The 11,216-nt window shown below is 39.9% G+C and overlaps 1 pseudogene; it reads right to left on the reverse strand.

Moving 5' to 3' along the window:
• Positions 1-3,099: 3,099 nt before the first annotated feature.
• Positions 3,100-7,924, reverse strand: LOC146612852 (uncharacterized; annotated as a pseudogene).
• Between the last annotated feature and the right edge of the window lie 3,292 nt (positions 7,925-11,216).

Genomic DNA, 11,216 nt, shown 5'->3' on the forward strand with positions numbered 1-11,216 from the left:
GTAGTCCCAGTCTTCCATATCCTCTTGCATACCTTTATTTCAAATCTACTGGAGCCAGCCCACAAAATGATGAATTTTAGATATGGTGCGGTTGTGTATGTGTTGTGTGCCAGGTATAATGTCAATGAGAGGACTTGAAACGGCTCGCATTTGATTATTAATTCAGGTGTAAAATAGCAGAGAATCATGGCCTCTAGTAAACATCAAGAATATAAATACAGAGCTGAGAATGAGCCTGTTTCTCCTTCAAAGTACCATTGATAAAATATAATATCCAACCTTAAAACATTAAAAATGTTTTGTAGGAAAACCAACCCAAATGCAGGACTCAAAAAACAGGCAGGAGTAACAAAAACCTAACATTTAATTAGGTCAGCAACCAGCTTTCAAAATGAAACACACTGAAACGTGATAGAAACCCATAGCGGAAGGCTAGGGGAAAAAACAAAAACTAAAAAAAGAACTATATTTTAAAAAAAATTAGCTGGAACACAAAGGAGAAAAAGAAACTCAATGATTACAATAAAACAAAAGCATAAAAATAACAAAAATGTTTTAAACAATAACAAAACTCCAAGACTAAAGCACAACCCCCCCCAAAATTAACAAAATATTAAAGACAATTTGCATACAAACGAAAATCCTTTACAAACAGTTAATCTCAGTGAAAGAAACATTTAAGTCCTCGTTGTCGTAAAAAGTTAATTTTATCACCACTTGATTATTTCAGTGGATGAAACTTTAAAGCACTGCAGAGGAAAGTTATTTAATATAAGACAACTGGTCATATCATATGCTAATCATCAGGCTAAATATGACAAAAGTGCTTATTTGAAGACCAAAAGCAATGACAAACCATATAAACATATTAAACATCTTTTACCATTACACTTTCATGCAGTTTAACTGTAAACCTGCAGCTACACTACGCAAATGTCTCGTCACCAGAAGTGTTTCATGAAATCTTTAAACTTTAAAGATAAATAACATACTAAGCACATCGCTAAGAACACAATAAACACCACAACACATTCAGTGACCTGAAAGTCTCGTCTGTCTCTTGCTAGTGGAGCTTTTCCTTGATCTGTTGCTTAGCCGGGCAGCTTTTTAGTTTACAGCATCAATAAGTACGCATAATTTACTTACTGCGCATAAGCGTAGATATACACATTATAACAGATGGACTCCTATGTTGTTGTAAGCCGTTTGACGTTTCTTAGTTGCCCTCCATCCTCAGCTGGAGTAAATGATCGAGTCCATTCACCAACCGCACCATGCTTTGCTTAGAATGTCTGGATTTTTAATAAACTCATATTAACTTTAAGAGTCATGTTTTTGTCAAACCATGTGAAGGACCGAAATTTCATTTGACAATCAAATCAAATCAAATCACTTTTATTGTCACATCACATGTGCAGGCACACTGGCACAGCACATGCGAGTGAAATTCTTGTGTGCGAGCCCCACAAGCAACAGAGATGTGCAAACACAACAACACAAACGAGCAAAATACAAGAATGGCCAACCTGAAACTAATAAATATATGTACAATATATAATAGTAAGATAAGATAAGATAAGATAACCTTTATTAGTCCCACACGTGGGACTCGAGTCCTTGATGATCCTCCCCGCTTTCCTCAGGCAGCGCTTCCTGTAGATGTCTTGGAGGGAGGGAAGCTCACCTCCAATTATCCGTTCAGAGCACCGCACTACTCGCTGGAGAGCTTTGCAGTTGTAGGCGGTGCTGTTGCCATACCAGGTGGTGATGCATCCAGTGAGGATGCTCTCAATGGCACAGTGATAGAAGGTCCTGAGGATGCGGGGGCTCATGCCGAATCTTTTCAGTCTCCTGAGAAAGAAGAGGCGCTGCTGCGCCTTCTTCACTGTTTTGTTTATGTGTACTGACCACGTAAGATCCTCAGCCAGATGTACTCCAAGGAACCGGAAGCTGCTCACTCTCTCCACAGCAGCGCCGTTGATGGTGATGGGGGTGTGTACTTCTCTGCACCTCTGGAAGTCCACTATCAACTCCTTTGTCTTTGTGACGTTGAGGGTGAGATGGTTGTCTTGACACCAGTGGGTCAGGGCACTGACCTCCTCCCTGTAAGCCGTCTCATCACTGTTGGTGATAAGACCCACCACTGTAGTGTCGTCCGCAAACTTCACAATGATGTTGGAGTTGTTAGTGGCCGTGCAGTCGTAGGTGTAGAGTGAGTACAGGAGAGGGCTCAGTACACACCCCTGTGGAGCACCAGTGTTCAGTGTGATGGGGGATGAGGTGATGCTGGCCAGTCTGACCACCTGGCGTCTGTCAGACAGGAAGCTAAGGATCCAGCTGCAGAGGGAGCTGCTCAGTCCTAGATCCTGCAGTTTCCTGTCCAGCTTCGAGGGAACGATGGTATTGAATGCTGAGCTGTAATCTACAAACAGCATTCTCACATACGTGTCTCTCTTCTCCAGGTGTGACAGGGCAGTATGTAGTGTCAGGGCTATGGCATCATCAGTGGACCTGTTGTGGCGGTATGCGAACTGTAGAGGGTCCAGTGAGTCGGGTAGTGCAGAGCGGATGAAGTCCCTGACCAGCTTCTCGAAGCATTTGCTTACGATGGGGGTCAGGGCTACAGGTCGCCAGTCGTTCAATGAGGAGATGGTGGAGGATTTGGGTACAGGGACGATGGTGGCCATTTTGAACTGCCATGTTACAAATCATGTTGCTTGTCAATACTGCACTGCAACTTCCATAAGCGTACATATTTATTTACCAGCCCAGAGACATTATACACACCTCCTGCCGTCAAGCCATTTGTAATGAAATACAGGTTAGCCATTTAAAAAAATAAATAAATAAAAATGATACAATACAGAAGAAAAACTGGAAAAAACCCTCAAAGAATCAAATCTTTACTATGAAAAACAAAACTAAACAAAAATGAACATTTGTTTAAGCTTTTTTTCCTTTTTAAAACAACAAAGCTATTTAGTGAATCAACTTTAAGGACATAATTCTACAATTAATTTTTGTGTATTATCTCTACAGGCTAAAAATATCATTTCTAGATTTAAAAACAAACAAACAAAAGGCTTTCCCTACAATTCCTAAAAGAGTAAGCCAGTATTAGAATATATGAGATCATTTTTTCCTCACAGGTGTTGCACTGATTTGGCGTCTCACCGGTGCAGGCTGTGCTATGAACACAGTGCTAAAAATCTAAAGGATGACATTTTCAACCAGTATGATTTCTCATGTGTCTTTTTAACTGCGTTTTCTACTTGAATGTTTTCCCACATGTGCTACAAAAATGTGACTTCTCGCCCGTGTGAATTCTCATCTGTGCTTTCAATCCAAATGAGTATTTATATCTTTTGCCACGGGGGCCAGACGATAATGGCTTCTCACCTGTGTGAATTTTCATGTGAGTTTTCAAGTTTATCATTTGACTGAAGCTTCTCTCACATATGGTGCAAACATATGGCTTCTCACCTGTGTGAATTCGTGTGTGTTTTCGGAATCCTGATAAGTCCCTGAATGTTTTTCCACAGATGCTACAAGAATATGGCTTTTCACCTGTGTGAATTCTAGTGTGAGTTTTGAACGATTTTAAATCTCTAAAACGTTTCCCACAAGTACTGCAAGAATACGGTTTCTCACCAGTGTGAATTCTCATGTGAACTTTGAATGCAGATGAGAAACTAAATTTGTTTCCACAGACACTACAACAATAAGGCTTCTCACCTGTGTGGATCCTCATGTGAGTTTTCAGTTGGGGCATCTGAATGAAACTCTGTCCACAGGTTGTACAAGTATAAGGCTTCTCGCCTGTGTGAATTCTTTGGTGACGTTTCAAATGTGATTTGTAACCGAATCCTTTTCCACAGGTGCTACATAAATAAGGCTTCTCCTCTGTGTGCTGTGTAGTCAGTCTGGATTTAAACGGGAAGGTTTTTCCACAAGTTCCACATTTTACAGACTTTTTACTTGTGTTAGGCTTTACAGTAACTATCTGACACTGAAGAGATGTCTACTATGGTACTGTGACTTCCATCTCTGTGATGGTTCCTTTTCTTCAGCTCTGCATTTCTTGCTGATCCTGAGTCCACATCCTCGCCTTCTTCCTGATCTCGTCTCTGTGAATCAGGAGAGTTATGAGAAAGGAGTTGGTCACATTTGGTTCTGGTTCACTTTCCTCATAAGTAGCAGTCACTATAAAGGCATCAGCATCCTGCTTTTGTACAATCCGATCTACCTCCAGACTGCTGCTAAGATCCTCTGGTTCCTCTTTAATCTGTGGAAGCGCTGGGTCCTCCTGGGTCCTTTCTTGATCGTCCAGACCCTTCTCTTCCTTACAACCATGTTGTTGTGGGAGGTCTGAGGAAACAAAGGGACAAAAAAAAAAAAAAAAACATTTGAGAAAATATAATCCAGTCTTAACCATTAGCAGTTCACTACATTATGAGCACGTTGCTCACATAGTCCAGTGAAACTTAAAGTGCACAAATGTGGCAAACAATTTGATGCAAATGACTGCTGATTAGCAAAGTTCAGCTCACTATGTGGACATTTGTGGTGTTATATATACATGCATATATAACACCACATAATGCATATATGCATTTTCTTTCAAATTAATTTAGTAGTGGACATCTGGTTTTGGTACAGTTATAAGGCATGTAAGGGCAGTGTTGTTTTGCTCTGGCTTGTGTTCTCTTGTGGTAAACTACAATGGGAAACGTTTTCCCATACCTCCAAGCACAATGAAAAACACTCTTCTGATATGATTAACTTAATTTAAATTTAGTAATTTCGTGTTTTAGTAAACAGAATGTAAATATTTAACCACACTTATCTTAACCAAGCAGTAGTTAATATGCAATTTTGTATATTTCCGTGCTGCTGAGGCATCGTTTAACTGGATGAGAGATGCATGCATCAATGATAAAAATGCAAAATGCATGTGAAGAAAATCACAAAAGTCAGGTATCAGGTGGCATCTTACTGTGCTTCTAATTTCTCAAGTTTTCTCATTCATCATCCCTGCCAAGTCAACACACCAGATATTATTCTGCTGTTACAACCAAATTTCCCCTTGAGGGATAATTAAAGGATTATTCTATTCTATTTCCTCTGTTGTCTCACTTTTTATGACGTCAGGTGACTGTTGACTCCTTTTTTTTGAGGGGTGACCTGCGTAAATGTGTAAATGTGTACTCCCATCCTGATGAAGTGCTTCGAACGACTAGTCATGCAACACATCAAGACTGTCCTGCCCCCCTCCCTGGATCCCTTCCAGTTTGCGTATCGGCCCAACCGCTCAACCGATGATGCCATCTCCACTGCACTCCACTCAGCACTCACACACCTGGACAAAAAAGACTCATATGTTCGAATGCTGTTCATAGATTTCAGTTCAGCATTCAACACTATAATCCCCCAACAGCTCACTCAAAAACTGGTCCAGCTGGGGCTCAACACCTCACTGTGCAACTGGCTGTTGGATTTCCTCACCGGAAGACCTCAAACAGTACGGGTCGGCAGTAACACATCCAGCACCATCATTTTAAACACGGGGGCCCCGCAGGGATGTGTGCTGAGCCCCCTCCTCTTCACTCTGCTGACCCATGACTGCACTCCATCATACAGCTCCAACCTCTTCATCAAGTTTGCGGACGACAACGGTGGTGGGTCTCATTAGCAACAGGGATGAGACCGACTACAGAAGTGAGGTGAGACGCCTGGCCACGTGGTGTGCTGACAACAATCTCTCTCTGAATGTGGAGAAGACAAAGGAGATTGTTGTGGACTTCAGGAGAATGCACACCCAACATGCTCCTCTGACCATTGACGGAGCGTCTGTGGAGAGAGTGAGCAGCACCAAGTTCTTGGGTGTGCACATCACAGAGGATCTCTCCTGGACGTACAACACCACAGCACTGGCCAAGAAATCACAGCAGCGTCTCTTCTTTCTCCGCAAACTAAGAAGAGCAGGAGCACCAGCCCCCATCATGCACACTTTCTACAGAGGCACCATCGAGAGCATCCTGTCGAGCTGCATCACTGTGTGGTTTGGAGCCTGCAATGCGTCCTGTCATAGAACCCTCCAACGCATAGTGAGAGCTGCAGAGAGGATCATTGGTGTCTCTCTCCCCTCCCTCCAGGACATTTACAGCACCCGTCTCACTAAAAAAGCCCTTTGCATAGCGGCTGATCCCACGCACCCAATGCAAAGCTTCTTCAAGCTGCTGCCGTCGGGGAGGAGACTGCGGAGTCTCCAGGCCAGGACCAGCAGGCTGAAGGACAGCTTCATCCATCAGGCTGTCAGGAAGCTTAACTCCCTCCCGATTCTGCCCCCTCTCTCCTCCACGGTCTCACTGAACTCTGTCACACACACACAAACACACACACTCTCTGACTCACTCACTGGCCTGCACCAGTTACCAGTCACTTTGTGGAGCATTGGACTGCCATTACCTCATAAGACTTTGTTGTTACACTTTCTCTTACCGTACATTACTAAATCTCCATTTGCACTATTTGCCTATTTGCACTACTCTGCCTGGTTTGCACTCAATGTCATTTACCCTTATATTGTATATTGTATAGCTTTCTTGTTATATGTAAAATTGTATTATATTATTTAATTTTTTTTACTTTAAAATATTTTACTTGCATTTTTAATCACTCTTATATTTAAATGTTCATTTTCTATTTTATCTAGGGATTGAGAGTAACGAAGTTTCTATTCTCTGTATGTCCTGTACATGTGGCAGAATTGACAATAAAGTTGACTTTGACTTTGACTTGATGTGTTACCTGTTCCTCTCAGTGATAACTGAAGTGAGTTTATATGATATCAGACCTTCTCCTTTTTGTTTATCAGCCTGCCTGCATGTACAGCTGCAGACTCACAACACAACACGTTGAGTGAATCTGTTTGTGTGTGGCAAAGATAGTTATGTTTTCCACAAGCATTTCAGTCAATTACATTTTGGGCGTAAATAAAACCTTCTGCAGATGACAAAAAAGATCAGTACCCGATCATCTGTTTATGGATGGAGCATTTTTCACTAACGCGTTAGTATCTGTCACCAGGAAGAAGAAGAAGCATCACTAACACAGCTGTAAAAGCAGGAAGAACACAGTGTTTCTGTGGCTCCAACACAGTGAAGTGTCGTTCTCTAGTAAAACAATCACTTCAATTTCAGAAGTCAGAATGTAACAGGAGAATTTTAATTCCCACCAATCAATGATTAGCTGTTAACCAGGACCTTCAGGAATTTGAGAAAACACCTTTTTGGAAAATGGCAAAACTAGGCAGGTAACCTTAAAAGGTAAATACATATTCATTATAATCTGATATCTTCTGCTGCCGTGAATATGTGTACATGGTTTTCACTATGTTTACTTTTGACACAATCTACAATTAACTTCTTTCTAAGCTCATTTTCAGGTTGTAACATTAATTAGACTCTCAAAACATTGTCTGTCTTCTCAAGCAACACACTCTTTAGTTTTAATCATTTAAATGTTGTGGCATGCAGTATAGGTCTAATGTTAAACAGTTAAAAAAGAAGTTGCATGCTACATATTGCAGCTGGCCCTGTGTATTTTAAAATAAAAGCAACTTTCATCTCTGATTAGAATACATAAGTCAAACTTTATTAAGATCATTACAGCTTTACATACCTATTCTGTGTAACTTCATTTCAGGTTTCCAGATGGTATCCAGTAGTTTGCGTCGCTCTTCCCCGGTCCAGACAATAATGCCCTCAGCGTCTTGCTTCAGTACAAGATGCTCTTCCTCCTGATTGATGCAGGGTTCCTCCTCTTCCTCTTTAATCTTCGGGTCCTCCTGGTCCACGCTGGAGTTCCTCTCTTGCTTATAGGCCTGCTGGTCATCCAAACCCTCCTCTTCTTTACATTTCATGTTGTTGTTGGAAATCTTGACTAAACAAAGGAACAAAGTTCAGAATATAAAACGTTCAGGTAGCCGCTGCCAGCTTCGCCCTTTGAGTTTTGCTGGAGGCTCTACTTTAAAAGCTGTTTCACTTTATCCCATTTATATCTCTTTTATTTTATTTTTTTAAATTTATTTAACCAGGAAGATCCCATTGAGATTAAAAACCTCTTTTTCAAGGGAGACGTGGCCAAGATAGTCAGAGGCAGCTCTTTGTCATGATTTCTACATAAATACTCTCAGATTTGAAAACAGAAGCAGAGCAAACCAATGTGGACTCTGGTGCTGCCATGTGAAAGAAATCCAGCGGGTATACATATATATTAAAGCTTCAGTTATTTTAGACAATTATTTAAAAACAACAATGAACCTTAATATATTTCAAAGACATGAATTATACTCCCTACCAGAGTGGTCTAGTAGGGAGTTTAGTATTACTCAGGAATATTAGAGCAACTCCAGGTGAAACTTTGTGTACTCTAGTGGACCCAGAAGAGGAATCTTTTGAGAATTTCATGTCAGCATTTAAGGACTTTTTAAAACGTTGTAATGATACGATTGACTTTGCTCACTTTCATCAAAATTGTCTTTCATTCTCACAAAAATATTACTTATGCTTGATTTTCCCTCTCGATAAGACTCTCAGTAATGTAGTAATGTAAAGTGAAAATGAGCATGAAAGCAGTTTGGATTACCTTTAAAATGAAATAACTGAAACCTTAAAACTGAAACCAGTCTCTCTCACACACTTCTCCCGCTTTCTCTTTTTCACTCACTCCATTTTGAGATGCACAATATCATAAAACAACCTGATAGCCAAACAGGAAAAACATTTACTGTAAATTGGTCCTTTCACGGGCCGCAACCACCGAAATCAGCAAGAAAGAAAAAAAAGACGCACTACCATAAAACCCTGGGTAGAAGCGCAAGAAAGAATTGTCGGCTGAATGCTCACTTAACCGCAGTCCTAAATCAGACCTCTGATTTCGGTGCTACTTCCCTGAGAGCACCACAGCCTTACACACCTGTCGTGTGTAATTTTATTTCAGCTTTCCAGCTGATATCCACCAGTCTGCGCTGACAGGTTTCGTGTCGTATCTCTGAGCAGATTTCTTCTATACCAACAGTTCGGCTCTCCAGGAAACTGTCGTTCTTGCTTCACAACGTAAATATTTCGCTAGTAAACTAGCGAACAAAAGTTTGCAGTTAAACGAACATGTGAAGGTAACTTCCGCCTTGAGTAAGCGTAACCGTTACGTCACTTCCTTCTTCTTTTGAAGGGTCCGATGTTGTGCCAAAAATGTTTCCCTGTGTGTTTTTTATGTGTATCTTTGTGTATGTTGTTAAATAGACTTGGGTGAACAGGGTTTACAAAGGAAATATATATAAAATTTAAAAATTACCCATTTAGTATCTCTATAACTCTGATTTATTGTACTTACATTATAACCAATCCGGTTCTTTTTGTCCACTTAAAAAATGCTTACAGAACTATTGTTACATTTGTTGCAATTTCTCCTGTCCTCTTGGCCTGATTACTCTTTAAAAAGACATTTTAATGTCAACATTTTTTAACTGCATAAATAAAGGATATATAAAAGTCACTGCCAAAAACTGATTGCAGCTTCTACCTTGTTACAGGAATGTTGTTTGTGGCTCAAGCTGGCTTGATATCATTAATGAGGGATATATTTGACATATGTTTCACACATTATAGACCAACAAGTTATTCATAGCAGTTTAAATATGAGCAATCAGGTTTTGGCAAAAATCAGTTTTTGGCAGACAATCACTTTTTTATTGTAACACCGCCACGCTTGGCGTAAGGTACCTCATAAAGTCTGGTATTTTGCAGAAAACTGACTGTAGAATTTATTATATTTATTATTTAATGCCCACCAGTGGCAATTCCTCAAGCTTCAGGTTTCTTTCTGTAGAATAGTTGGAGCAGACCATAAAAGCATGCTTAACAGTTTCTGCTGTTCCACATGTGCATTTTTATTCAGCATGTGTGTGCTCATTTTTCTGTATCTTAACATTGTTTTGCAGTGAAAAGTAACTGCCCCCTTCATTTCATTCTCCCACATATTCTGCCACATATGAGTTGTGCTTTCTTTGATGATGCATCTGAATTCAGAAGTTCTGATGTTTATTCTTAATAAGCTTTTGGATTTAATATGCCAAATACATCTCATTAATACCATTTTGACTGCTAACACACAACACTCATTCTCCCCGATTCAAACAGAAACCCCCCTGATTCTGCTTTTTCTTGTTCAGCAGAATGAATAGCTTCACCCTTAAGTCTCACCCTAAGTTTGGTTATTTGATCCATCATCAGTTTTTCCAAATTTGCTGTTTTCAGAATTTTTCTACGAGTAAAGCTGGGCTTGTAGTTGTCAGTGATTTAGTTTGAATTACCTAATAATTGTGAAAGTAATGATTTATTGATCCAGTTTACCATGATCTATGACACAATATTATAAAGGGTTTAATTAGCCTAATAATATGTAATATGATGTAAAACAGTGCACAACCTGAGCTGAGGTGCTTTAACCTCCTCTACATCCCTGTTAGCAGGATGAAGGCGCCCTCTTGTGTTGTGCATCAGTTACAGAGTTCACTTGTTAACCTGCAGGAAGACAAAACTTCACTGAGCCTTCAGCAGCTTCAACATCATCAGTAAAGACAGATTTAAATATGTGTAATATCACACTGTGTCAGTTTGTTCACAGGAGTCACAACCTGTAACACTGATGCTGCATTCAAGCATCCGCCCCCCCCCCAAAAGAAAAACAAACAAAAAAAAAACCAACAGTTATCCAATTTTACAAGTAATGTAGTGATCAACAACTAAAATAAATGTCTCATTTCTCGGTAATGAAGCTCTTTTAGTGATGAAAGCTGAAATTTCACAGAAAAAGCTTAAATCTGAATTTTGTTTCAGAAGGAAAACTGCTTCAGCAGTTTCTCGCAGATTAGTTTCAAATTTTCTCGATCAGAGGGAGATCCTGAAATAATGAGTAAAAGACCTTGTTCAGGGTTCAGGGTTTTATTTTTTCTTTAGTTTTTTAAAGTAAATATCTCTTCATTGATTATAATCATAAATATTATAGTTTTATATCATTAATTTGTCATTTTAATGCAAATATTTGGTCTACCAAACAGATAAAAGTAACTGTACTTTTAGGTTAACATTTTTCGCCTTGGTCAGCAATGACTCTTGGGATAGTGGGCCACAAAGGATACACTTGGTGTTTCG

This window comes from Diplotaxodon limnothrissa, linkage group LG18, assembly GCF_057381915.1.
Source record: "Diplotaxodon limnothrissa isolate DT_005_m linkage group LG18, D_limnothrissa_male_GT1.1, whole genome shotgun sequence".
Classification (NCBI taxonomy): domain Eukaryota; kingdom Metazoa; phylum Chordata; class Actinopteri; order Cichliformes; family Cichlidae; genus Diplotaxodon; species Diplotaxodon limnothrissa.